This window comes from Manis javanica, chromosome 2 (genome assembly GCF_040802235.1).
Source record: "Manis javanica isolate MJ-LG chromosome 2, MJ_LKY, whole genome shotgun sequence".
Lineage (NCBI taxonomy): Eukaryota > Metazoa > Chordata > Mammalia > Pholidota > Manidae > Manis > Manis javanica.
Window position 1 is genome coordinate 124,466,501 of NC_133157.1, and position 26,684 is coordinate 124,493,184.

General features: G+C 41.2%; 1 protein-coding gene across 19 annotated transcripts in view; it reads right to left on the reverse strand.

Moving 5' to 3' along the window:
• Nucleotides 1–26,684, reverse strand: part of CELF2 (CUGBP Elav-like family member 2) — a 735,687-nt gene that overhangs the window by 107,437 nt on the left and 601,566 nt on the right. The gene's annotated exons all lie outside the window — the stretch shown is intronic.

The following is a 26,684-nucleotide window of genomic DNA, read 5'->3' on the forward strand; positions in this document are numbered from 1 at the left end:
CTGAGCCAAGTTTCCAACCCAGGAGAGAACACTGGTCTCATGGCACTCCGGACAGCCCTGCACCTGATACCGTGGCCACCAGGCCTAGGCTGCTGCCTGTTTCCTGCTGCCCTGCGGACCGCTCTGCCAGGAACCATGTCCTGATACTTCCATAGCCCTGTCAAGACAGACATGCTTTCTAAATCTTCTGCCAGGAAAACTGAGTTTTGTTTCTTTTTCTTTTCCTTTTTATTGACCTAGATTAAATCTACTGCATTTTCTTTTCAGGCCTTTTGGGAGAGCAACTGGGGCTGAACATGCACAGCTCTGTGTGCAGGCAACACTTCCTCACCCATTGTTATGTAAATTCCAACAAGAGCAGGACACAGATAGAAGAGATATGGAGGGCAACACTGCTGATCCCCCTCCCTGGGCCTCAGAAATAAGCCACTTATGTTAAACTGTTTCAAATGTCTAATAGCTGTAAAAGTTTCTGAAGAATTTTAATGTCATCCTTTCCCCTGATAGGACAATCATTGCATTTAGCTGTTTCCTGAACATTCTCTCTCTGCTCTAAGCATCTGGAGGTGAGTTTATGGGAGACACACGAGTCTGTCAAGGAGCCACGGGGGAACAGAAGGAAGCCAGCAGTTTCCTTTGTTACAGAAAATGTCATTTGACCTTTGCAATGCAAGGCAATAAGCAAACTGTGGATTTGATTATGTTTTAATTTTCTAATACTAATTTTAGAGTTGGAAGGAAGACAAATATCTTTTCTCTAGAGGTAAGAACAAATAACTTTATTTTAGGTTGAACATGACAAGCCGACTGGAAAGCCAGGTTGGGCAGTTCCCCTAAAGGTGATGTGGCTGGCCCAACTGCCTGGGCTTCGCAGTCTCCAAGGACTGTTGGTGGCGAGGCAGAGATGGGCATGCAGGTGCCTAGGAGGCTGCTCCTGCTCTAAGGGCCCATCACCTCAAGCAGGGCTTCGGGCTGAGTTAGCCAAGGGTACGTCACATAGATTAAGGAAGGCATCCCAGAGTTAAATATGGTGGAAGGTAGTTCTATCTTGAATCCAATTAAAAAGGACTTAGTGTCTAATGTACTGAGGGACCTCATTAAAAGGAAGTTTCTATTATAAGGTTATTTCATAGTATGCATTCTCTTGGGGCTAGGACGGCATTGTAATTAGGAAACTCGTGGCAATGAGAGTAGGTTAAAATCATATCTTACTTTCCTATGATTCTCACTTCAGCACACTGAGCTGTTTGATGCTTCCCAGCCAGACCAGTCTTCACAGTCCTGCTTCAATAGTGTGGCAGCTTGCGTTCACCGAGGCTATGGATACAGGCCCTTTTTTGTCAGCCTGAATAAAACACAGCTCAGCTCTGTACCTGAGCACACAGCAGTGCCAACTTTTTTTTGGCCTGTTCTAGGTGGGGCTGAACTCTTGTATGAAGCAGTTCAATCCAGAGTAGAATTCCAGGTTTTTTCCTGGAATTGGAGTGAGGAAAGTCCTATCTATTTCCTCCCTCTGGTCTGCACAGTTTAGCGAAACGCTAAGGCAAACCCTTTGGCTACAGAAAATGAAGTGAAGATGTGTACCTGTCTCAGCCTGTTTCCTGTGGCGTCTGACTCTAGAGAGCTGATATTCATGGCCACCACAACCGCCTCGCCCCCTCCCATGACGATGGAGTCATCTTTCTTGTATATGTAGATCAGGAAGGCAGATCATTTTACAAATTGCCTGGAAAGGCCCCACTCATACAAGAAAGGCACTTTTGCAGCCAAGTGTACATTGACATTCAGGGATGCAAGGCGTGCAAGCATCCTCACAGCAGAGACCAAGACGGTTTTCCAGTGAGTTTGGGTATTTCCTGCTTCATTCATAAAGCTTCGTGGTGAGTAAAGGAGCCACCCGTCATTAGCATTTCAGGCCAACTCGGTGTCTGGCAAACCTCTTCACCTCTTTAACACTCTGTTTCGTCATTTATAAAATGGGGATAGTAATAGCAGCTAATATCACAGGATTACAATAATAAACAAGAGAGTTTATGAAAACGTGTAACACAGCTCCTGACATCTACACCAAAGTGCTTAACAAGTATTCACCTCAAATGTGTTATGTTCTCCCAAAAGGCTCCAAGCCCAAAGAGCCCCTGTGCACAGGAGGGACAGGCAACATGACCTGATGTGGTAACAAAAACAGGTAGGCCCAGGGGACGCCTGGCCACGCCCGGCACAGTATCGCACCCACCACTGCCTGCTGGTCTCTGGATGACGGGGTGGGGGTGGGGGTTGGGGAGGGAGATGGGGGAGCCTCTTTGGTAAGTGATGACCACTCACACTTTAATAGGGTTTGGAATTGATTTTGTTGTCTTGCTTTCTGAAGTAATTACTTGGAACTAGCTAAGTTCACCCATTTGCATGGCCTTTGAGTACTCTGAACATCCATTTACATGGCCTCTAAGCAGCCAATCAATTTTAATGGAATCATTTTGAAGACTTTCCTATTCAGGGTACAACAAAATTTTCCCCAATTGTATGCCTGATGGTACTCCCCCAAGAGGCAAAAATTCTCTAAAACAGTTATTTAAAATAAAACCTGTTGCTGTCTAATGAGCACACCTGGGTTTCACTGCTGTAAAAGGAGCTTAGCCACACATTTGTCACTTCCCTTTAATTCAGCAACAACAGAGGAGGGGAAAAAGCAGTCACCCTGGGCTTCAAATGAAGAGGTGGCACCCTCAATGTCTAGGACCAGAAGAAGGGAGGGAAATGTCAGGAGGGGGAGTGGGGTACATGCCCCCAAAGTGTCAAGGAACCCCCTGAAAAAAGGGGTCTCAGTGGCTGGATTTCATTTTGAGAGTTACTGTCACACAATGATAAGACAAAAAGCCATCACCGACTGCTGATAAATGGCTGTCTCTTATCTTAGTTCCACTTTTGCTTTATTATCATCATTCTATCTAAGGACCATCAAAGCTCTTTGAGGGCAGGGGCCATGTGAAAAAGCTCCTGTCTCCTTCACAGGCATTGCACAGTGCTAGGCATTTGGGTGCTTTTAAAATACTTATTGATTGTCTCCCATATGCTCGCCCCAGAGCACCACGGCTTTCTTTTGGACTCCATGAGCCACCAGCCTTTCTGGTTTGGGCTCCCTGTGGTGAAAACAGTCCGTGCAACCCTCCTTAGCCCATTTCCCAGGAAATGACTCTGGTAGAGCTGAGCAGTTCCTGGCCTCAGCTAGGTCTGGCTCAATGGTTAGTGAGAGATTTGATTCCATCTATTTGGTAAGATAATATATACACAGTGCCCGACTCAGCATCTGGCACACAAACCACTGGGTAAAGGGCAGCTTTTCTTCCTTTTACTGTATGAGGTGATTTTAGGGGTACCATGAAGACTCCTCCTTTATTCAAGGTGATCAAGCAGTCCATCATCTCAGTGGGGATGCTTTGGAAAGGGGAAAGGAGTAGCATCAGCAGTTATTCTGGGACGACAGACAAAAACCAGGGCCATCGCAGGCAAACCTGCACACACCCTTCTCCACCGTCTCCCCCCAGTCCTTACTCTCCTCCTCTGATCTTCATCCTTTTAGCTTGAAGCTCAGATTTATGATAACAAGTTCTCAGAAGAAATAACACTGTGATGTATTTTTCCAGTCATTTACACTGTAGTATAAATAAATCTAGGACTATAGGCTTTGATAAGAGTTTACACAGTGGGAATGTAGATGCTGGGGCATGGGGCAGTGTCACAAAAGAGTAAAAAAGGTCAGAACAGAATTGCTGGAGGGGAAAAAACTTCATTCATATCATAATTTAGCTGAGGGCTGGTTGTGCTGGGATCTTGACAGAGTTGACTCTGGTTACTGACAAAGCCCGGACCCCAAACCACTTACTCAGACTCCCTCTGCCAGACCACTGTGTTTCTTCACTGTTCTAAATTTCAACCCAGATATCTACTGAGCATGGCTTTCCATTTTTGAGGAAATAAGTGTAACTGCTTATAGAGACAAGAAAAATATAACACATGTCCTTACCCTTGATGTGTTTAATATTTAGCTTCAGAGTTAACTGCTCATTCTTTAGCAGGTGGAGAGAAGATTCATCTTTGCCACAGAATCTCTCCCTAGAAAACCTCAGAGGGAAAAATGAAACATTTCCTTGATCTTAAGACTACAGAAAATTCTACATGCTACATACTGATTAGCAGCCATTTGGTTTCAGCTGAGAACATGCCATCTATCAGCCTTCCTCACACTGCACGCACACACACAAGATTTGATCTAAAAACTTTCATTTTTCTCAATCACTGCCTATGATACTTCTTCTTCTGTTAAGCCTTTGGAAAAAAGAGAGAAGAAATACCCCATAGCCTCTCATTCCCTTAACAGATGACTGGATGAAGATAGACTGCCAAGTCTTTAGCGCTTCTGGACTTCAGGGCCACTGCTGGTTTGGATTTCAAACACACATATAGGATTATTAAGATGGGGATGGGAAGAAAGGCACATCGTAAAACACTGCAATGAGCGGAAAGGCTCTAGGCAGCAAAGACCATTTATATGGCAGAGCCTCTGCTGTACTCTATTGCTTCCTAATTGCACAGATAACAAATGATAATGATACTTCTTTGTAGTTAAAAGACATGTTCTCCCACCATAAAGCATCTCACAGTTAGTGCTAAATTTGATTCAATCACAAGAAGATCAATGACTCAGGTGATCTCAAACAGTGGACACTGTAAATACCTTTTCAGTGTCTCCTGGAGTACTTTTTCTGTTACTGAGAGGAAGAGTTACCTTCCTAAATATAATTATCTTAGGCTAATATTAAAGTTGGTCTGAATTCCCTGAGCACATTTCAATTTGTCCAGAGGGATGTGGTCTGTGCATCTTTAGGGTAGCACAGAGAAAGCAGCCTAGGATTCATATGTGCTGCGAAGGGCACTGAATGGAATTCCACACATCTCATGTCACTCTGCTATGCTCAGAAGGCCAGGAGGGGCATCTCTGTACCCTTCATTTTTGGACCGAGGTTACTGATAAATAATTCAACCACTCTTCATCTTATATATTTACGCTTTTCATTTCCATGATGGTAGCTATGTAAAGGATTCAACATTATGATAGGAGGGAGAAAAACTCCTTAGATTTCATTCCTGATCAATCTTTAGACTGATTGGTGTATGAAAGAGCTGTCTTAAGTGGATATATTCTAGGTATCTGAAGTCATAAAATAACCCTATGTCCACATGACTGGTAAAATTTAGTCAAGTAAATGAAGCAATCAACTGATTTAAAGAAAAATTTAGGTTTGGGCAGATGTAACAGTGTTACATGGTAGAGTCACACTATGATTGTGTCTCTACTATAAGGCCTGTAGTCAAATTCTAAGACTGAAGATAGTTAAACAGGGTGCCAGGAGATAAGATTTCATCCACTTACTTTGCCACCATTCCTTACAACATAGGATTCTCAGCAGAAAGTGGTAGCAAACATACAAACACCTTTCCACAATCTAATCACATCTTGAAACAATGTTTCTTAAACTTTCTTAAAGATGATAACCACAGATTCTCGGAACTAAGCAAGGGTCCTATTGTATCAGAACTTTTAGGGCAAAGGCCTGGCAATCTGTATAAGTGTCCAGAAATTCCTACCCTCTAGGAAGTCTGGGAATCAGTACAACAAAGGGCATCTGTGGCAGATACACCAGCTACCCACCCAAATCCGTCCTGTTGTCCCACGGTGCCTGGATTGCAGCAGTGCACATGTTGGCTAGCCTCTTGCCATGTGACTATATACAGTCTAAGGGAATGTGAGTGGAAATGAGATTTGCTGCTGTAGGGCTAGGGCTTTTAATAGAGCAGAAGAGTAACTTCTGTATTTTCCTTCCTTTTCTTCTAGATGGATGCAGGTGGCAGAAAAAAAAAGTCCTAGGGGGAGGCAGAGCCACAGGATTAAGAAGGCTGGGCCCCTGTGTTATCACATGGAAGAAAGCTGCCCATCAACCAAGAACCCCCCGAAGGATTATTGACATGGGCAAGAAAGAACCTTGTGCTGTGTTTGAAGTTTCTAACACATTTTTGGATCTATTTCTAACAGTTTAGCCTATCCTGATAACTACAACACCTTGTAGTTAAAAAACACAAAAAATGTACTAGGAATAATGACAAATGCCCCTCATCTGCAGGACATTTTTGGGGTACTGCCCAAATGGCTATACTACACACCAGAACGACCAAAGTAAATATATCTTGGAATTTGGTTTCAGAAAATTAGAAGTTGGTGGATGGCCACAGAGAAATCAGGCAGATAAAGTGAGTGATGCATTTAAATGCATATTTAACAGTTTTGTGGTGAGAATATCCTCTCTGTTTTAAACAAACCACTTGGTTTTGACTAGTTTGAGAAAAGGATGTAATTCTTGATGGGCAAATCTAACACTTCAATTCTCACTGATAATTCTTAATGTTCTTTGCTCATATGGTGGAATTGAATCCAAGTTAACATATTTCAAAGTGCTGATTCTGTAATTCAGGCTTATGGCTGCCCCTTCCTCTACAGCCCCTCTAACCTTTAGCATTTACCCATGAGTCTGGGGCCCAGCTGGAAGGCTGTGCTGGTGGCAAAGGAGAGAGGCATCATCCTGCACCATTTTCCCGGCAGTGGTGCCTTCAAGTGCTTTTGGTATCCAGGTAGTTCTGAAATTGTTTTCAATCCTCCCCAAGAATTCATGAAAATAAGCACATGCCCCAGTATAACAGAGTGCATGAGAACTCAAGGTGCTATGAAAAACTAGGGAACACGGATTTCAAACATATAATAAATTCACATCTTTTCTTTATCCTCCTTGACTGGGATTTCATGGAAACCCAAACGAGTAGGCAGAATACTAAGTAATTCTGCTCTAAGAAGATGCTGTTAGTCTCTTAGCAATGTGATATAGGATCAGAGAAAAATAAATATTTGGAATGAAGATAAGGGTCAGGTTGAATATGAGATACCCACGGACAAACGTGACCCCTAAACAGTTTGTAGACAGAATGGAAAACATACAGGATAACTTGTTCTGGCAAACTATTTGTAAAACTTCTATAGTGGCCTCCAAAGGTTATTACTTCCCTCCAATGTCTCATGACAGCTGGAAAGTCAGGTGAACTGGAACATTTTTTGTTCTCCAACCACACCTAGAAATCTGGAAGGCCTGTCAAAAATCTGTCCCTGGAAAATTCTGCCCTAAATTATATTCTCTCAAACACACCTCCCACGACCCAGTTTTCCGACATTGATGCTGGGGCATCTCTAGGTGCTGGCTGCACTGGAAAACTCCCGAGTGAGAAATTCAGGCCACACAATCAGGACACATCTAGGTTATCTCAAGCCTGAAGACTCTGACTGGTTTTATCTCATTAGTCTTCATCACTTCCCTTGTTCTATGTTAAGCCTCCTTCAGTACTGCTTTAGAGCAGCAATGAATATATTTCATAGGGAGTTTTAAAAAAATTCTAAATTCCCTGCCATCAAGGCTAACTTCTTGCCTGTCAGCAGCTTTTAAAATATTGATGGTTTTTTCCTCCTAACAGACAAGCTGAATGGAGTCCGGAGGGCCTGCTCTTAACTGCGACTAGAAATGGGCTCCATGTAATTAAATATATTTTTCAAGAGAAGGCAGACTCAGAAAGGGGGGGCAACATCCATCAATGCCCCCTTCTAGGCCTGATCTATCTAGTCTGGACTCCAGACAGTGTGATAATAAGTGGGCCTGCTCTGCTGAGCAGCCAGACATCTACTGACACACCTACTGGGGCAGCAGTATGAGCAGGGCCCGTGTTCAAGTAATGACACAAGTGTTTGGCTGGAGGGACAGAAGTCTGTTTGGAAGTAACTTCCTATATATTCAAGAGGGAAAGAAAAATGACTAGTCTCTGAATCAGAGTGTAAAATGTCACAGAAACAAATAGAAGAGCATCTCCTACTATCTTTTGAATCAAATGACTGCCCACTAGTCTCTAATTAATGATGTGGTGCCAGAGATCATGTCCCTGGGTCCTAATAAAACTATCATTTCTTTCTGGATAATCTCTCAGCTGTGAAAAATAATTGCACAACTGTATATCATCCTATGCCCAGCTCTACAAACCCCTGTTGATAGGCATCCCTCAGTACCCAATAGATAACCTCCTCTTGGTCCACAAGACAACTGCCCCATGATACAATTCATTACTTTCGTACTTCCTATGAATTGAACAAGTTACATTCTACTTGGAGGTCCAAAGCCAAGTTGTGAAATCTAATGCACAGACCCTTACACAAAAGATTTTATTCTGAGACTCGGGTCTTCCTTGAGATATCAGTAGGCCATCCATGATTATTGCTAATGTCTCTGTAAACAGGAACAGTGATCCCCAGAGACAACATAGTTTATGAAAAAAAACACATGATGCTTTTCCTCCAAACGAGCTTTGTAGGAAATGCTGAGGCTGAAGCAGACCAAATGACCTCGTCTTCCTTTCAGGCCTTTCTCAATAGCTGGCTATGAAAGGAGAATGTTAAAAAGTCAATACTGGTCTAGAATTTTTGGGTCAAATTCATATAACTTTAGTTATCTTTTGATTGCTTCCAGAACAAAAGAAAATGCTAAGCATCAGCACCCTTATTCCCAAGGGGCCTACTGATGTCCAGAGGAGCGGGTGAAAGTCTTGTCTAATAAAGTTTATCTAAAAACAGAAGATCAAAGGTAGAAAAAGACATTGACAACAGATTAAGTGTCCATCTTCCAGGCCTTGCCCTAGGCTTTCAGGCTCCTAGGAGGCCTGACCATCACAACTTGTGTGTTCCCTCTAAGAAGATAACAAAATAAAACTATCCAATTTGGGGAAAAGACTGCTGAATGCAGTTTTTATCACTTGCTGCATTCAGCTCCCACGTTTAAACTACAGCAGAGTAATTATTTTTGAGATCGTACACTGCCACACAGAATAAGCTATACCTCTAAGAGATAACTGACTGATTATACAGCCATCTTTTAAACATTTCAACAGTCTTAGAACAGCAGATAAAACAACTATTTCATGTGTACCAGCAGGTTCCAGATTAACCCTGCAGAGTTAAAAACTGTGGAACCAAATATGAGCTGATTCCAATTTAAAGCAGTAAGTCACTGGCAGTACTGACAGAGTTACATGGGCCCGGTTACCAGGTGCCATTTCCTGTACATTTTATTCCAACTTTCACATTAAAAAAAAAAAGAAGTATTTTGCAATGGCCTCAAAGCTGCAGCTACAATGCATTTTTAAAAGACTAATAAAAAACATAAAGAAATATCCTTAGTAAAACTGTCAGCTTCAGAAAAGATACAGAAAGTTCCTCAAAGACATGAATTATTATCAGCAGTAAATACACACCAATAAGCCAAGCATGCAGGATTTGGAACTAATTTTGTCCATATGCACCTAAATAGCAGATACCCATTTGGGAATAAAGATTTAAGAGATGCTTCTCCCTCCTGCGCCACTGGCCATGCAAGGCAGACAGAAGTGAGGTTCTCCTCGGCGTGTCAAGCACGGCTGTCCAAAGGCCGGTCTGTGTCAGTCCCACTGCTCACTGTTCAACAGTAAAGTGGCTCATTGAGGGATGGCCAGCCAATGCTGCCCTGCTTTCCTGGGGGTATTGGGCAACCTGGGCACTGAACTGTAGTCTGGACAGAACCAGAATTTTTGTTCCTTTTCCCTGGTGACATTTGATAAGGAGCCCTTTGTACCCCAACATCTGTTGATTTTGTGGGAACTGAAACTTGAGATGGGAGTCGATGCTACTGAAGCCACGAGGCCTTTCAGTCCCACATACGTGGGCAGGCAGGGTGCCCGCCCCACCCTGGAAGGACCTCGGATTGAGCAGTCCCCTTGGCGACCAGAAGGGCACTGGCCTGAGCCCTGGAGGGTGGCGTGGTCCCAGGTCTTCTGACATGGGTCACGGACCTCCTTCAACAGATTCCTGGTCCGTGTAGGATGAAGATGCTGCCCCAGGAGCCTGCGCACGGGACGGGGCGTGAGGGCGGCAGTGTGAAGGATCTGCAGCCAGACGCAGTGACCAAACAGGGCATCAGAACCCGAGGTGAGAGACCTGGACTGGCTGTGGCAGAAGCTGAGTGGCTTTTGGCAAAGTACTCTCATTTCCTCTCTTCCTCTAGGAAGAGGCTGACTGTGCTCATGGGCTTCACAGGCTTACTGTGGGATGACTGTCTAAAGGACTCAGAACTACATATTCATGGGTCTGTATGATAATTTAGCTCTAACCAATAAAACTAGGCCAACTATGAATTCAAACTATACAACAGTGTAGAGAAGTCATTTTCAAGGGGCTGATTTTTTCCCATGAGGTGCTGGTACCCCATGGGCGTGGATAAAAGGGTTCAAATGTAGACTGTTTTGCTGTGTTTAAGAAAGTGCTTTAATGTCTTATGTGACTGCATCTGTGAATGAAGACATTCAAAAAGCCATTATGTTTTCACCATAGGTTAATAATAAGGCTATTTTTCCACCCACTCTGTGGTACAGCTGTAATGTTCTTGGCCTCAAGTGGGAGGCAACGTGGAACAAGGCAACCGAAGATAAATGACACACAGCACGCCAGTGCCAGTTCACAGCAAATACTGCCAGATTGGAAATGGCTGTTTATTGTTTTAGTGACTAGGACTCCTTTTCCCCTTCTTTTGCAGCAAATGTAGTTGTGGCGCCAAGGCCTGTCGATAGAGCTTGGTTTACAATACCTAGCTAATGGTAGACTAATTTTTGTCCTAATTGCAATCAGATGCTAGCCAAAACTTTAAGCACAATTGATTTCCTGCCCTGTTTTCTTTGGTGACACTGCTTTCTGTAAGCATGGCTGCTGACCTGGATGTGACAGCTGAAGAAGCAAGTCTGTTGATTAGGGAAAGGTGAGGGGGAGAAAGAAATGATACTTGGGCAGGCCTATCAGGACTTAAAGATCCACAGTAGAAAATCATAGGCACCGGCATCAGGGAATGCCAATACGGACTCTGCCGTTCTGAACCAACTACTTGCTGCTCTCTAAATCTCCTCTTGGTGCCTGGTGGGTTTCTGTCCTCTCTAGTACAGAAAAATGAGCCAAATAGCAGTTATCACTCTCAGAGAGCACTTTGGGGACATTCTAGGAAGAGGACAGTAGAAGTGCCGAGTGTGACATTACTGTGCTATAGCAGAAGGAGAAATATTATCACACCTGAAGGTGTGATAGGAGGTGAGTTTAAGTTCATAGTGGAACACTGACAATAAACATAGATTTCTATAGCTTCCAAAAGGGCACTTCAGAAGCTCCTTCTGAACTACGCAAGGGAAAGCCAATATTGTCCGCATTATACTGAGAGGCGGCTAGGGCTCCAGGGTGCCTAAAAGTGGCCTGGTGAAGATTCTAATGGAGACCAGAGGCCATAGAGATCAAAGCTCACCTCCATTCTTTCCTGAGATTATGCCTTGTCCAGGGAACAGCCATCAGTATTTTGGAAACCTATATGGCACTATAAAACATGATGGTTTATTGTTTTCTGTGTACTAGACAGCAAATAAAAACCAAGTTGAACTTCTCCATGGTAAATAATACCTATGAGTATTTGCAACCAATGTCACTTTCTTCCAGGCTCAGAAACTGACTCTCTGAGTATTTCTTAAAATTTAACATTCTGTTCCTTGTAAAATAGCCTATGTTAACATGCCACTGGTCTTTGCTAATAAGAACAAAGGGTGGGGTTGGGAGAAGTTTACTTTACACTCCAGGCAGTTTCTCTCAATGTAGTTCGCATCCTTTTGCCCCCTGACCTTCTGTGATCAATCTGGACTTCGACTGTCCAGGGTACCCCTTACAGAAAATAACTTAATGATTCTAAAGAGCTAGATGAAGGCAAAGGTACAGGTATATTTTGGTTACAAAGGTCAATCCTCTCATTCCAAAAATCTCAATTTTTTCATTTCAAAATGAAAACAATTTAAAAATCTTTACTTTTTAATGTTCAGAGCAGGAAAGAATGTGACAAGTAATAAAATAGTGAAAGCACCAAAATGAGAGTCTTAAGGTCATGACTTTCGTCCCCAAATGAGCAAATTCCTAGCTATGTGACCGTTATTGAAACTGTAAATCTATGTTCTTAGCCACAAAATGAGGATGGCTAGAGCCCTCAGCTGCCTTCCTAGGACTGTACTGACAGCTAATACTTCATACATCTGTAAACATGGTGCCCCGGGTAGGCACATATTTGTAGCATTTCTTGGAAAAGCGATTCTATTAACAAAGTAATACAAACATGCCTACAATCTAACAGTGCCTTTAAAGATATTCTTTCAGCTAAAGCCAGATTATTTTTTTCTCTCAACAAAAACTATATTGGGTCCCAGAAGGTGTTATATTTCCCACTAAAAATTCACCATTTGGTGGTTTGATTCAGCCCACCCCGTGGGTCCAACACACAGGAGTGCTTTGCCAGACAGACCACATAGCACTAGCAGAACACAGAGCTGAATGTTAATTCAGTTATACTTCTCTGTAGAAAACCTTCTTTAGTTAATGCAGCAGTTTGTGTTGAAATTTCCTTCTGTGCTCATTTAAATATAATTACTGCACTTATCTTGTCACTGTGAAACTTTTGAGTTGTTCTCTTCTGTTCACACAAACCTGTGATTTCCTGAAGACCATCAGTTGTAAGATTTTGAGACTGAAATTAACTTCCTTATCGGTTAGAACTTTTCTCCTCCCCTCCCACTTCTGTTTGGCACCTGTCTCTCTGAAGGAGCCAAGAGGTTTACAACCAGGAAGCAATTATTGTCACCTGATGTCCAACACCCAGAAGGGCACCCTGGCTTCTCACAGTCCACTGTCAAATCACATTCTCCCAGGGAAAGGCTATTAGGATTTTCAATGGAAAAACCACTGCAAGCCCAGTGAAGGTCTCAAAATTTGAGGGTGTTCATATTCAGGGCACTGAACTAACAGGCCTAATTCACTCAAAGTGGCCTGTGGTGGGTGTTGAAAGCAATGTTAAGAAAAACAAAACAAGGTCATGAACAACTGTAATGCCTTTACATTAGCTGGGTTAAAATTCCTATACATCACCAAAAGGAGTGGAAAATATAATGACTATTACCAAACTAAGTGTATTCAGCGCCTTCACACGTTCTCTGAGTGTTCCTGTCTTGTCTCTCCTGGTCCTTCTGAGCTCTGGCTGCACATTTGAATCCTCCAAAGACCTTCAGCCAGCTGCCTGGGCCTCCTGCAGAGGCATCAGGTCAGCATTCCTGAGGGTGGAGACCAAGCACTGGTATTTTTGTTTTTACATTTTTCTTGGTGATTCTAATGCACAGACAGGGCTGGCAGCCACTGCATCTTGTTCCAATCTCATTAGCTTTGTGAACGGCACTCTGAGAGGGTGGGCAACGTACTCCTGCTCCCAGAGGAGATTATTCTAAGTCTGAACTAGAGCTCCAAGTCCCTGACTTCTTTTTCAAAATTACAGAGTCACCTGTAACAAACAGACATCACAGGGGCAGCTGTGCTGTCAGGGCTGGGTGGAGAGCAGAGACGACTTCATGGAATACCAGCTCCCCCAAACCTATTAGAGCTGACATAGTCTCCCCTCCAATGGTCTCTCGCACGGTGGCAGGGCCAGCAGGACTGCACAGCACTGCTGTCTCAAGGCTGCAAGCATGTGACAAATGCTTGCTAGGTATCAAAAAAAGCTGGTGCCCTGCACTGCCATTAGGGTAAAGGAAGCTTCATGGTTGGTGCTAAGTAATGGCATCATTTTGTCACCTCCAACCTTGCAGAGACAAGGGAGTCCTAGTCTAGGGGCTGGTGCTTCCTCAGTGCTGGAGGAGCCCCTCTAAGCCATGCCTGGGCTCTGGCACCCTGCTTAATGCCAGGGAATTTGACAAGAGCGCAGCCGTGGGGCTGCCCAGCTGTGCACATGGGCCAGCTGGCTTCCTCAATCTGATGGACGTGCTTACACGTGAGGCCAGAGACACGCAGATGACAATCCTTCACTGCTAATTGGCTCTTCTGGGCAAGGCCTGTCGATATGAAATGACGATGGCTCCAAACCTCCCCAGGAAAATTCCCTGCACTGCCAAGTTTCTAGGAAGTCAAAGCAGCACAGGGAATAGGAACCTGCACGTGGGAGGTGAGGGTGGGGGGAGCGATATAAACCAGGGTGACGGAATCTGCACACCCGCCCTCTCTACCTTCTTATTTGAGATATCTCTACATTCATACTTTGGGATAATCACTTTGCTTAGAAAACTAAACAGAAATGAAACCACCATTAACTTTTTTATTCACAAAAGAAGTCTGATGATTTGGAAAAGATCTAAGCTCAGAAAGCGAGGATGCTTAGGGGTTTATATCCTGGCCAGCCCACACCAAATGAAATATAGGGCAGGCAGAGGGTCACCCTAGTTCTCATTTCCCCTACTGTTCAGCGACTGAGATTTCAAGGCAGGGTTTCCATTTTGTGGCCCGTGATGGGTCACTTTCCAGAGACCAAGAGGTCCAGAGATCTCTGCCAGGGTGACAACAGGAACTGGAACACTTTGGGAGCCTCCCTGCAGATAGACACTTCCTAGGACTAGTCTCAGGGTTCCCGTGGTATGTTTTAGCCTCTTAAAAGCAGGAAGACAGGTTGAGCTAAGCTAAACACTGCTCTTTCCCGAGCCACCAATCTTGCCCCTTCACTCTCTAAGCCCACACCTGGGTGGGATTTTCAAAGTAAGAATACATTCACTTTACAGCTGAAATGGGAAGAACAGAATGGAGATTAATCAGTGCCCACTATGTTACAGGCACTGGGCCAGGTTCTTCTGAATATATTAGGCCCCATTTATAGATGAGAAAACAGGTTCAGAGAGGATAAGCAGCTTACCCAATGTCACACAGCTCTCAAGTATTGGCACTGGAACTGAAACCCAGATTTACCTGCATTCCGATTAACATGACCAGGACTTCAAAGGCTTTTCTTTTTTATTGTTGTAAAATACATAAATGTAATAAATGTATTTATAAATAAAAATAAATTTACCACTGCAACCATTTTGAAGAGTGCTGTGTTCAGCAGCATTAAGTACATTCACATTGTTGTAAAACCATCATCAACTAGAACTTTTCATCCTCCCAAAGTGAAACTCCACATCCATTAAGCTCAAATCTCTGTTTCTCCTCCCTCCAAGCCCGGGATCCCACCATCCTGCTTTCTGTCTCTCAGAATCTGAGTACACTAGGTGCCTCACATAAGAGGAATAGTTTCAGTGGATTTTTAAAAAGAAGGACAGAAAACCCAGGAACTCAGAATTTAGTTTTATGCTTTCTCCTTCCTTGAATGCTTTTGGTATTTCAGACAGATTTTGGAAGACAAAAGCTCTCCTTACCATATCACTGGTCCAGTCCACTTTGTGCTTTTTTTTTTTATTTTAAAGAATAATTTTTTGGAGAGGACCTCCAGTGGAGAGTTACCACTGTGATTAAAGAGCTATATCTGGAATCAGGTACAGTACTGGGATGTGGGAATAAAAAGACAGCAGTACAAAAATTCTTGCTTTTAGAATCATTCTAAGGGACAATGTCAGTTCCCATTTGCTAATTGAGGAACAGAGAATAAATAGGAGATGTATCAGCTAAGTCAGGCATAAGACTGAAATATCTGTAGACAATAATCTCTCTAGTGACTTCTGGTCTAGGATATTCTTTATCGTTGAGCTAAAATTTTATCATTATCTATTCAGTGTTGACTTCAAATAAATGTGTATGGAATGGATGTGTATGGTTGGCTTTAATATGTACATGTTCTATATTTCTAAGGGCATCTGAATGAGACATGAATACTGTCTTCCAGGTATTTATAGAGGAGCTAAGACATGTGCATGAATAAAATGATACATGGCAGAAGGGGATAGGTTTAATAAAAGAAGCACATGTAAGTCTTTATAGGAATTTGGAGAAAAGAAGTGATTGTAGGAAATGATAGGCCTTGAAGAAAGGAAGGCTGTTCAGAAATGGATGCAGTACAGGAATTGCATCTTACGAAACAGAGATCTAAAGAGATGGAGATTGTGAATGGGATTACAAGAAACAGAAGGTAAGTGGAAGATATGGAAAACATCTAACTGGACAATCTTACAGCCTGAAAATAGCTGACTGCCCTAATGGGCTTTCAGGCCATAGGATGGGGACAGGAAAGATGGGTGAAACCTGGCATACATTCTAAGGTGAGGATTTGGAGGCAGGAGAGTTGGAATTTGTAGAAAAGAGTCCTGGAGGGGAAAGAGCCACATAGAGAAAACCTCAGGGGGGAGGGTCCCTCTAGAGTATTTGGTAGAGTACTGATTGGTGCATGTGAGTAAAAAACTACCAAAAAACCAGGGGATGGTGGTGGGGTGGGGGTGGGGGGAAACCATCCAGAAGGAGTAAAGGCTAAGAATAATGTTGTTCCCACTAGTCAGACTAGAAAATGCCTAACTCATGGAACACTGGGTGAAGAACTCAGAAGGATCTTACCTTAGAAGTAGGAAATAAATAGCCCTAGACTGGGTACTGTTTCAGACCTGCCTAACACCTCAAAAGAGAAAGACTCAAAAAGACCAAACTGCTTGCAAGTATTTTAACTGAGTTGCTGAGCAAAGCTCAAAAAATTTTAGAGAAATACAAAAATGTTCAGCAGCTAAGATGAAATTCATAATATCTGGTATCTTGGTAATTAAGGTTTCAAGGCATGCAAGGAAGCAGGAAAACAGGGTCTATAGTGAGAAAAATCAACTGAAACCAACCCCAAACTAATACATATGTTAGAATTAGCAGACAAGGACATTAAAATAGTTATTATTTGTGTATTTAGTATGTTCCAAAAGGTAAGTATAGACTTGGAAGAAATAAAAAAGATCCCAAATGTACGTCTAGAGATTAAAAACTATAATGTCTGAGATGAAAAAGATAGTGGATGGATTAAGAGCTGATTCAATATTGCAAAAGTAAAGATTAGTAAACTGTGTTTCAAAATGAAACAGAAGTATTGAAAAATAAAAAAATTAAAAAAAAAGGAAGAAAAACACATTAGTGAGTCACAGGACAACTTCAAATGGCTGAATATGGGAGCAACTGGAGCCCTTGAAGTAGAGGAGAAAGGGACTGAAAAAAATACCTGAACAAAGTAAGGACTGAAAATTTTCCAGTTATGATAAAAACTATAAATGTAGATCCAAGAAGCTCAAAAAAGCCCAAGTACAAGAAATATGAAGAAAACAAAATCAAGATACTTTATAATCAAATTGCTCACACCCAGTAAATAAACAGAAAATCTTAAAAGCAGACTGAGGAAAAAAGACTCATATATGGAAAAACAAAGACAAGGATGACATCAAATTTCTTACTAGGAATAATACAAGTGAGAAGACAGTGCATCTTTACATACTGAAAGAAATAGACTCACAGATACAGAAAACAGATTGGTGGTTCCCAGAGGTTGGGACTACGGGGTAGGTCAAATGGGTAAAGAGGGTCAAAGATAAAAACTTCCAGTTATAAGACAAGTAAGTCCTGGAGATGTAATATACAGCATGGTGGCTATAGTTAATCATACTGTATTGCATATTTAAAAGTTGTTAAGAGCAAATCTTAAAAGTTCTTATCACAAGAAAAAAATTTGTAACTATGTGTGGTGATAGATCTTAGCTAGGCTTACAGTAGTGATCATTTCATAATATACACATATGTTAAATCATCATGTACATGTAAAACTAATACAATGCTATATGTCAATTAAACCTCAACAGAAAAAAATAAAAATAATACTGAAAAAAACCCCACATCAACCCAGAATTCTATATCCAGTGAAATTCTATATTTCAAACACAAAGACAAAATTAATGTTTTTAGACATACAAAAGGGTTAAAGAATTTACCAACAGATGACATATCCTATAAGATATATTAATGGAAGTCCTTCATCAGAAGGCAATTGATACCAGAAGGAAACAGGAGTCTGTACTGTACAAAGGAATGGAGGGCACCAGAAATAGTAACTACATGGGTAAATATGCAAGATATTTTTATTTAAATCTCTTTATAAGAAATCTGACCATCTAAGCAAAAATTAAAACTATGTATTGTGGGGTTTAAAACATATGTAACAGTTAAATGTATCACAATAATAGCATAAAATCTGGGAGGGGAAAAAATGGAAGTACACTATTGTAAGATTCTCAAGTTGTATATTACCGGGTAAATGGCAATAGGGTAAACATAATACTATAAACCCTAAGACAATACCTAGAATAACAAAACAAAGAGTTTTATAGCTAATAGGCCAACAAAGCAGATGATTAATCCTAAGAAGAGGCATAAATAGAAGAAAAAGAGAATAAAGAACAGATGGGAGAAATCAAAAGCTAACAGTGAAATGACAGTCCTACTTCCAAGTTTATCAACAATCACATTACATGTTAACTGTAAATACTTCAATTATAAGGTAGAACTCATCACAGAAACTTAAAAAGAAGCAAGGCCCAACTGTTTGCTGTCTACAAGAAATTCACTTTAAATATAAAAATATAAATAGTTTCAAGTGAAAGAATGGAAAAAGACATGCCATTTTTAACAGTAATTAAAAGAAAACTTGAGTGGCTATATTAACATCAGTCAAAGCAGATTAAAAAAAAAAGAATACCAGAAATAAAGAAGGTCATTTCAAAACAATAAAGAGGTCAGTTCAATAAGAGGGCATAAAAATCTAAACATTTATGCACTCAGTAACAGAACTTTAAAACACAGGAAGCAAAATATGGTAGAATGCAAGGATAAATAGCAAAATACACAATAATTGGAGATTAAAATAACCTTTCCCAACAATTGAGAACAAGTATATAGAAAACCAGTAATGATATAAAAGATTTGAATATTATCAGCCAAACTGACATTTGGAGAATACTCAGCCCAAGAACAGCAGGATATATATTTTCATGTACACACAGAACACTTACTAAAATAAGGCATATTATGGGGCATCAAAACTTTTCAATACATTTATAAGTCTTCAAGCCATTCAAAGTATGTCACGTTCCCTGATTATAACAAAATTAAATTATAAATCTAAAATAAAACAGTCTCTGAAAAATCTTCAAAATTTAGAAACTAAATGACACACTTTGAATAACCATGGATCAAAGAAGATATCAAAAGAGAAATTAGAAAGTATTTTGAACTGAATGAAAATGAAACCACAACATATCAAAATTTGTGGCATATAGGTAAAACAGTACTTAGGGGGAATATATACCATTAAATGCACTCATTAGGAAAGAAGAAAGATTTCACGTCAGTGACCTCAGCTTCCACCTTAAAAAACTAGAAAAATGAGAGCTTAAACCCAAAGAAAACAAAAGAGTAAAAAATCAAAATAGAAATCAATTAAATAGAGAAAACAAAAACAATAAAGAATCAATAAAGCCAAAGTCTAGTTCTTTGAACAAATAAAATCAGACACTTCCAGCCAGATGAAGGAAAAGAGAGAAAGCATAAATTATCCAAATGAGGAATGAAAGAAATGACATCACTAAAGAGGCTATAGATACTAAGAATAAAAGAAGAATATTATATATGGCTTTATGGCAATAAATTTGACAACTTAGATGAAACAGATATATTCTCTGCAGGAGAAAGTCAATAAGAAATATATCACCTGAAAAGACCTTTAGGTACATACAGAGGTGTGTGTGCATACAGTTTTATATGTACTAATGAAATTGAATTTGTGCTTTTAAAAAACCTTCTCACAAAGGAAACTCCAGCCCCACATGACATATATGATGAATTCTATGAACATTTAGGAAATAATAATACAAGTTAATATAAACTTTTCTAGGAAATTGAAGAGGAGGGAACAGTTCCCAACTCAATCATGAGGCCAGGATTACATTAAACTAAAATCAGCCAAAGAAATTAGAAGAAAGCTACATAACAATACTTCTGAAAACAGATGGAAAAATTCTAAATAAAACTTGAACACACAGAATCCAAAAACATAAGGACTGCACATCATGATAATGTGGGGTTTATCTCCCTTTAATACAAGGCTTCTTTACATTAAAAAATCAATGTGATTCATCCTATTTACAAACTAACAGAGGAAAGCATATGATCATAACAATAGATTCAGAAAAAGCATTTGACAAAACAATATACATTCTTGATAATAATTCTCAGCAAAATAGGAATAGCAAAAAAGGTTCTCAGATTGATAGAGGGCATCTGTGAAAAACCTACAGCTTACATCATACTTAATGGTAAAAGACAGAATGTTTCTAATATTTCTTCTGTGAAGAGCATGATAATGATGTCTACTCTTACCACTTTTATTCAACCTGGAGGTTTTAGCCACTGCAAGAAGGCAAGAAAAAAAAAGAAGCCTATATTGGAAAGAAAGTTAAAATTGTCTTTTCTTTGTGAATTAGGTTTTCTTCAATAGTAAACTAAAAAAGTCCAATCAGTAAAAGAACAAATTACTAAGACTTCATCAAAATTTAAAATATCTGCTTTTTGACAGACACTTGAAAGAATGGAAAAACAAGACTGGTAGCAAGTATTTGCACAACACACACCTGATAAAGGGCTTGCATATGCAGTAAGTACCTTAGGGATTCTCAAAACCCAATAAAAAGGAAAAGCTCCTTGCTGGAAGAAAGCCTGGAGGAGTTCCACTGACCTACAAGTGACCTTCAGGGGATTCCTAGCATCACACCCAAAGGTAAAACCTATCGGGTCCTTATCTCCCAGTTCTAAAACTGCACTCAGTGAAGCAGGCCTTTCATAGCCTCATAAAAAGGTTGTTTAAGTGTTGGCACTTGGTGCAGAAAGTGATGTATGAAAACTTGAAGGAAAAGACAATGTGCTTGACAGGCTCTAAGAAAAGAGAAATGGGTAAGACCCATGAAGTCATTTCTGTTTGCAGCCACACTCCCTGTGTGGTCCTGCCAGCACGGGTCTGTTCCTGAGGGCTGCAGCGTGCCTCTGCACTCCGGGGCCAAAGGAAACATCTGTAAGTCTGGCGGGGTTGCAGGTGAGCCTGCTGCTCAGAGGGCTCAGAGCCTTTACTGGCAGAGACTCCAACCATACGGCGAACTGCTTTTCTCCTTCCTTGTACTTTAAATGTCAAAGCTTTTCACACTATAGTGACACCCTAAAATGATTCTCTTACTTCCGTTGCTTCAGTTGAAACAATATTTTTTCAGGCTCCACAGAGTGTCCACCGGCTGATTCAAAACCAGAAATGCAATGGTGCTCTATTTCAACATGCCACAAAAATAAAAAGAAGACAAGAAGGTAGAAGAAGCTGGTGGGAAAAAACAGCCCTTTCTCCCGAGTGCTTTGCATTCACTCAGTCACTGTTTAGTACAGTTTGAAGGCACTGTGTGAAGTTCTCTGAGGTTCTATAAGGTGTACCAGTGGACTAAAATAGCCACAAAAGCTTCAAATCTGATAAGACCAGTGCCTGGCCAACTGTAGCATGGCCCAGAAATCACTGTGCATGGTGGGGGGACACGATGCCATAGGACTTTCAATGGAGTGGATATGATTCTTTGATGGGGTGTCCAGAAGTATCCTTTATGGAGGAAATAGCATTTGCATTAGACTTTGATAGGCCAGGATATTAACAATCAGAATTGGGAAGAAGAAAACACACACTGTGGTAAGTGGTAGGCACAGAGGTATCTGAGACAATGCACACTTCAGAGGCATATGCACTCTGAAAAGAACCAATGTCAGTGGAGTAACCATAAATGCTGGGGATGGAGAAGCCCCCAGAGGGCCACAGGAAGGCCAGGGCGGGCAGGGCCGGCTGGCGCAGGGATGCTTGAGACATTACTACTTACGTTCAAATTCCATGCCTGCCACTTCTTTAGATGTATTTATTTTCTAAGTTTCACTTTTCTCAGCTGTAAAATGGGTGTAAGAAATAGTATTTGCCTCATAGATGGTTCTAAGGATATATGTCTTAAGAAGATATCGTATATTAAGCCCTTAGTGTGGGACCTGGCATGTAGCAAGTGTTCTATAAATGTGGGCTGTTATTACTACTACTGAGAACTGACCCTGCCTTTACAGAAAGGCCCATTTGTTTCTGACATGCTGAAAGGCTGTATGCAGAGGTGCTGCTAGGAGATGAAGTTGTGGTAATAGCTCCTTAGCTCAGTTCCCTCACCCACAGTGAACTGGGAAAATAACGGCTTACTGCCTGCCAGACATGGTTCTCCGTGTTCTCTATAGACAACCTCACTGCATCTGTATAACAACCCCGTTCATTTTGCAGATGAGGACATTGTGGTGTGGAGATGTCCAGTAATTGCTTTAGGTCACAAGCAAGAAGGTTGGAGAGGCGGATCAGAAACAAGGCACTTCATTGCCCCAGCCTGTTCTTAGCCACACTGCCATTTGGTTCTGCCACCGTGCAATTCCGTCAGTGTTTTATGGGAAGCTGGCATTGTATTTGGTAGGCAAAGGGTCAACATGGCATGGAGATTACCCAAAACCAGGAAAAGCATGTACCTAAGTGTCACACCTCACCTTTGTATGGAGTTTAACAATGTATAAAATGCTTTCACACACTTGGACTATTTATTTTTTCCTCTGGGCTCAAATTACTGAGGACCTCAAACAGACTAATAGAGATTCGTGTTCGTGTAAGAAGATCTCACGTGCTGATGATGATGACTTGGGGAGTTAGCCTTGGGAAACTGAATGAAATCAGAAAAGTGCCCCCCTTGCGTACCCTACCCCCAAAAGACTCTGAGTACCCTGCAGACATGGGCCACACCTTTTGTCTTTGTATCTCTGGTACACTGCACACTGCCTGGCACCAGTAAGCCTCGCAAAACATATCCTAAGAGGGAATGAGCCTCTTTCTGCTTCTCAGCAGTAACTGTAACCGCAGGGACCACTTCATTAACTCAATCTGCAGCTGATTTTGAATGCCTATTCCAAGCCAGGCATGCCAGGCACTGAGCTAGGCACACGAATTTCAGAGACACAAAAGACACAGTCTTCTGGCAAGCCATTTAAGCTAGTTGTTCTAAAGGATACCTTTGAAAATAAGTGTTATAAATTCTAGAAGATTTTCAAAGTGTGCCTGGAGCTTTGATTTTTATAGTACAGTATTATGTCCCTTTTTTTATTTGAGTGAATGCCAGGAAAGTAAATGGGAGACCAAGTTGTCTTTTGAACTCCATAGACCATATTAAGGCTTAGACTTAAGGTCATATGGAACCCACATGCTGTAGGTATAAAAGAAGTTGAAGCATTATAAAAATTACTCTGAAGGATGTATTTGATTTTAGGACTAGATCAGCAATTTTCCCTGGCATTATCAGCTTTGCTCAAAGTATCACTTAATCTTTGTCTCAAGTTCCTCTTCTATAAAATGGGGGCAATTTTCCGGGGGGTGGGTGAAGGAAGGGGCTGGAGAGCAGGGGAGGATGTGATGTGGTTTAACGGCTTCCTCACTTTGAAGTGTTCTAAAAATACAGCATTTTCATTGCAAACATGCAATGGAATATGTGTCAACACAGCGTTTTGTGTTGCGAGGGCTGTCCAATCAATAGTGATGAACATGCTTATGCAGCTCTTCAGCTAATGCAGGAGGAGGGAAAGCCACAGAGAGGTAGGCTCTTCTCTTACCTTCTGAGCCGTCTGAGTATGACAGAGAATATGTGAAAACATGGGGCAGGCCCTCCAACTCCTGATCAGCCTGGGCCTCAGCAATCACACTCTGTCATCTGATGCAGACTCTTCCTTTGCCTCCTAAACTGCCACAGTTTTATTCGCCTTGGAGTTTAGTCTGTGGCATAAAAGCCTGACATGTCCCATTTAAAAACTGTGCGCCTAACTATAGATTAAAACCAATTAGGTGGAGAGAAAAACTCAAAAGACCTAAAAAAAATGTGTCTTTAATTTATTCATTACCTTTTCTTTAGTTTTCCTTCAAGGAGATTAGGGCCAAGCCCAGGTACTTGGGGCGCTGTGTCTTCAGGGACTGGTGGAAGAAGCCCATCAGTTTTCCACCTCAGAGTGGAACCCAACCCATATTGGACTTGCAAAACAGCTAAAACCCATCACCATCTGGCAGCTGTATGGTGGCCCATGTAAAATGAACTGGTGGTCACAGTCCAGTTCCCATTAGACAGATGTCCACTTCACAAAGAGAGCATCACACTCAGCAGCCTGCTTGGCAAAGAGGAGAGAGAACCGGGCCCGTTTGCGTGTGCCTGTTTTGCTGAACCATGTTGCTTACTCAGTGGTGCTTAAGCAAGCTGGAGGGATTAGGGCAGGTAGGGTGGCAGTGGGCCGAGAGGGCAGCTTTGTTAGTGATTCGTCTAACCCCTTCAAAACACCTCTCAGAGGCCTCTCATTTATCCTACTGAGAAGCAATGTTTTTCAAAATGTGGTTTTGGCTTTTAGAGCCTATTGTCTTCCAGGACCACCATCAGGACATACTGATTCCCCTTGGCACTGGATGAAGATTGTAACTGCCCAGAGATTCTCATGAACTTCTGTTGCTGTCTTTGGGGGATGCTTGGGCTCAGGGAAGACAGATGAAGGGCTGCTTTCACCTTTCCTGGGCTAATCAGTATTCTTGCCCCAAATGAACAAGTCACTGTGAAATCCTAAAGAGGATCGGGCAAAAGCAATGGTCCTTTATCTCAAAACGTCTCATCTACCTGGACAACTTGTGAACATATACAGGAGATTTAAAAAAACAAAAGCCCATCTGACTTAGTATTGAGTGAAACTAAGTTGGTCTGTTTCTTCCCAGTCTAACGGAATTGTGAAGGAAAGGGATGTCTCCAGCACAGCACAAATGTACAAATTAAAGCAAAGCTTTTCACTGATTTTTCTTGCCTAATGCAGTTTGGTTCACATCCTCTTTTTTGTAACTTAAAATTCTTTTCAAAATATTTACACACTGAAACATAAACAAAAAACAAACACCTAACTAAATAAGCACCAACTAACCTGACTTGAAGGAGAATCTTTGAGAAGCAACAGAAAGTGAAAAATGAGAAGTTTACCACCAAATTAGGTTACATTAACTGTGTAGTATGCTAAAAACACCTATTCAGAATTGGTATTAGTTACTACAATGTTTCCCTACTAAACACAATGTAAGTCCCGTGTAAGGAATGCCTTAGTAATAAAATTTTCTTAGGGAGCGATGTTAATGGGTATGAAAGTTAATGTTAATATACTTATTTCCTTTTCAAAGTTATGACTCTTCTAATAATTATCTTAAGTAGGATAGCCTAAGAACTAGCCTCTGTGAAAATGATCTTTTTGGAGATGGTTAGGTCAGGATGCCTTGAGATTCCTACAACAAAGGCAGACAGAATGCCACCATAGTGCCAATCAACCATCTTCAACACTGAGTGCAGCTGGTAGTGAGAGGTCAAATAAGAGAGTGAAGGATGGTGATAAGTGTGGAAAAATAATTCAGAAGTTACACGTTGGTAATTGTAGTTTAGTCGAAATGTCAAATTTGAACAAATCATACAGAAAAGCCTGTGTGCCAAAAACAAGACCAAATCAAACTTGAAAACCCTCAAACAGTAAGTCACAACAGCAAACAACAATGTACCAAGCAATATCATATAAGGTCTATAATTATTATACAATGTCCATGGAAATTTGGACCAAAGTAAGATAATCAGACATGTAATTATTCTGAAAGAGTCTGCTGTCTTTAAGACCAAGGACATTAGGATCAAGAATTCTGAATAATTACTTAGGTTTGGAATTTATAGGAGGCCCTCTATGGATTTGATTCTAAGTTCCAAATATTTGTTTTGCCAACTTTTATACTCTTTGCCCAGAGATCACTGATTTTTATTGAGTACCTTTCCCCTGCCTCATTCTACCATGTCCTTCTCCAAATAATGCTGATTTAAATTGTCTATAACAGTTTCTAGCAGACTAGTAGAGAAAGAAGCATTAGGTTTCCATGTAAAAGTTATTAAAAACCCTTACATATAGTTTACAAAATCAAGATCCCATTGCTGCTGCTATGTTTTCATCACTGCCTTCTACTCTATCCGCTATATACTACTCACTATCCTTCATTTAGTTCTCACCATATGTCTGGCACTGCATGAGGCAATTTACATTCAATATTCTACCAGTAATTTCTTCCTCAGGAGTCTACTGTATAGGCAATGACACACGCATTTGAAGGAAGGGTATTCAAAGAAATAAATGAACTTTGAGCTACCACAGTTTAAAACAAATGTGTGTGTGTCATACACATGTACAAACACATAAACACACAAATCTCCTGTAAGGGTCAAGGTTATTTGTCACTCTTCAGCATCAACTGGGTGTAGAACCATCAGGGAGGGGCCAGATGGTCTTGTCAAGGACCCTGTATAAACAGCGTTACCCAGAAAGAGGGTATGGAGAGCCATTAGATGCATGACCCACATCTCAGGTATCCCATCAGGATGACTGCATATGGCAAAGCCCTGGATTTGATGGAGAACCCTCAGAAAGCTGCTTTTAGTGCACCTTTAGACTCTTCTTGCCCTAAAATCCTTACAGGGAGGAGAGAAGAAGGAAAGTTAAAAATAAAGAGAAAGAAAGGGGAAGAAGAGATAAGGGCTATGTT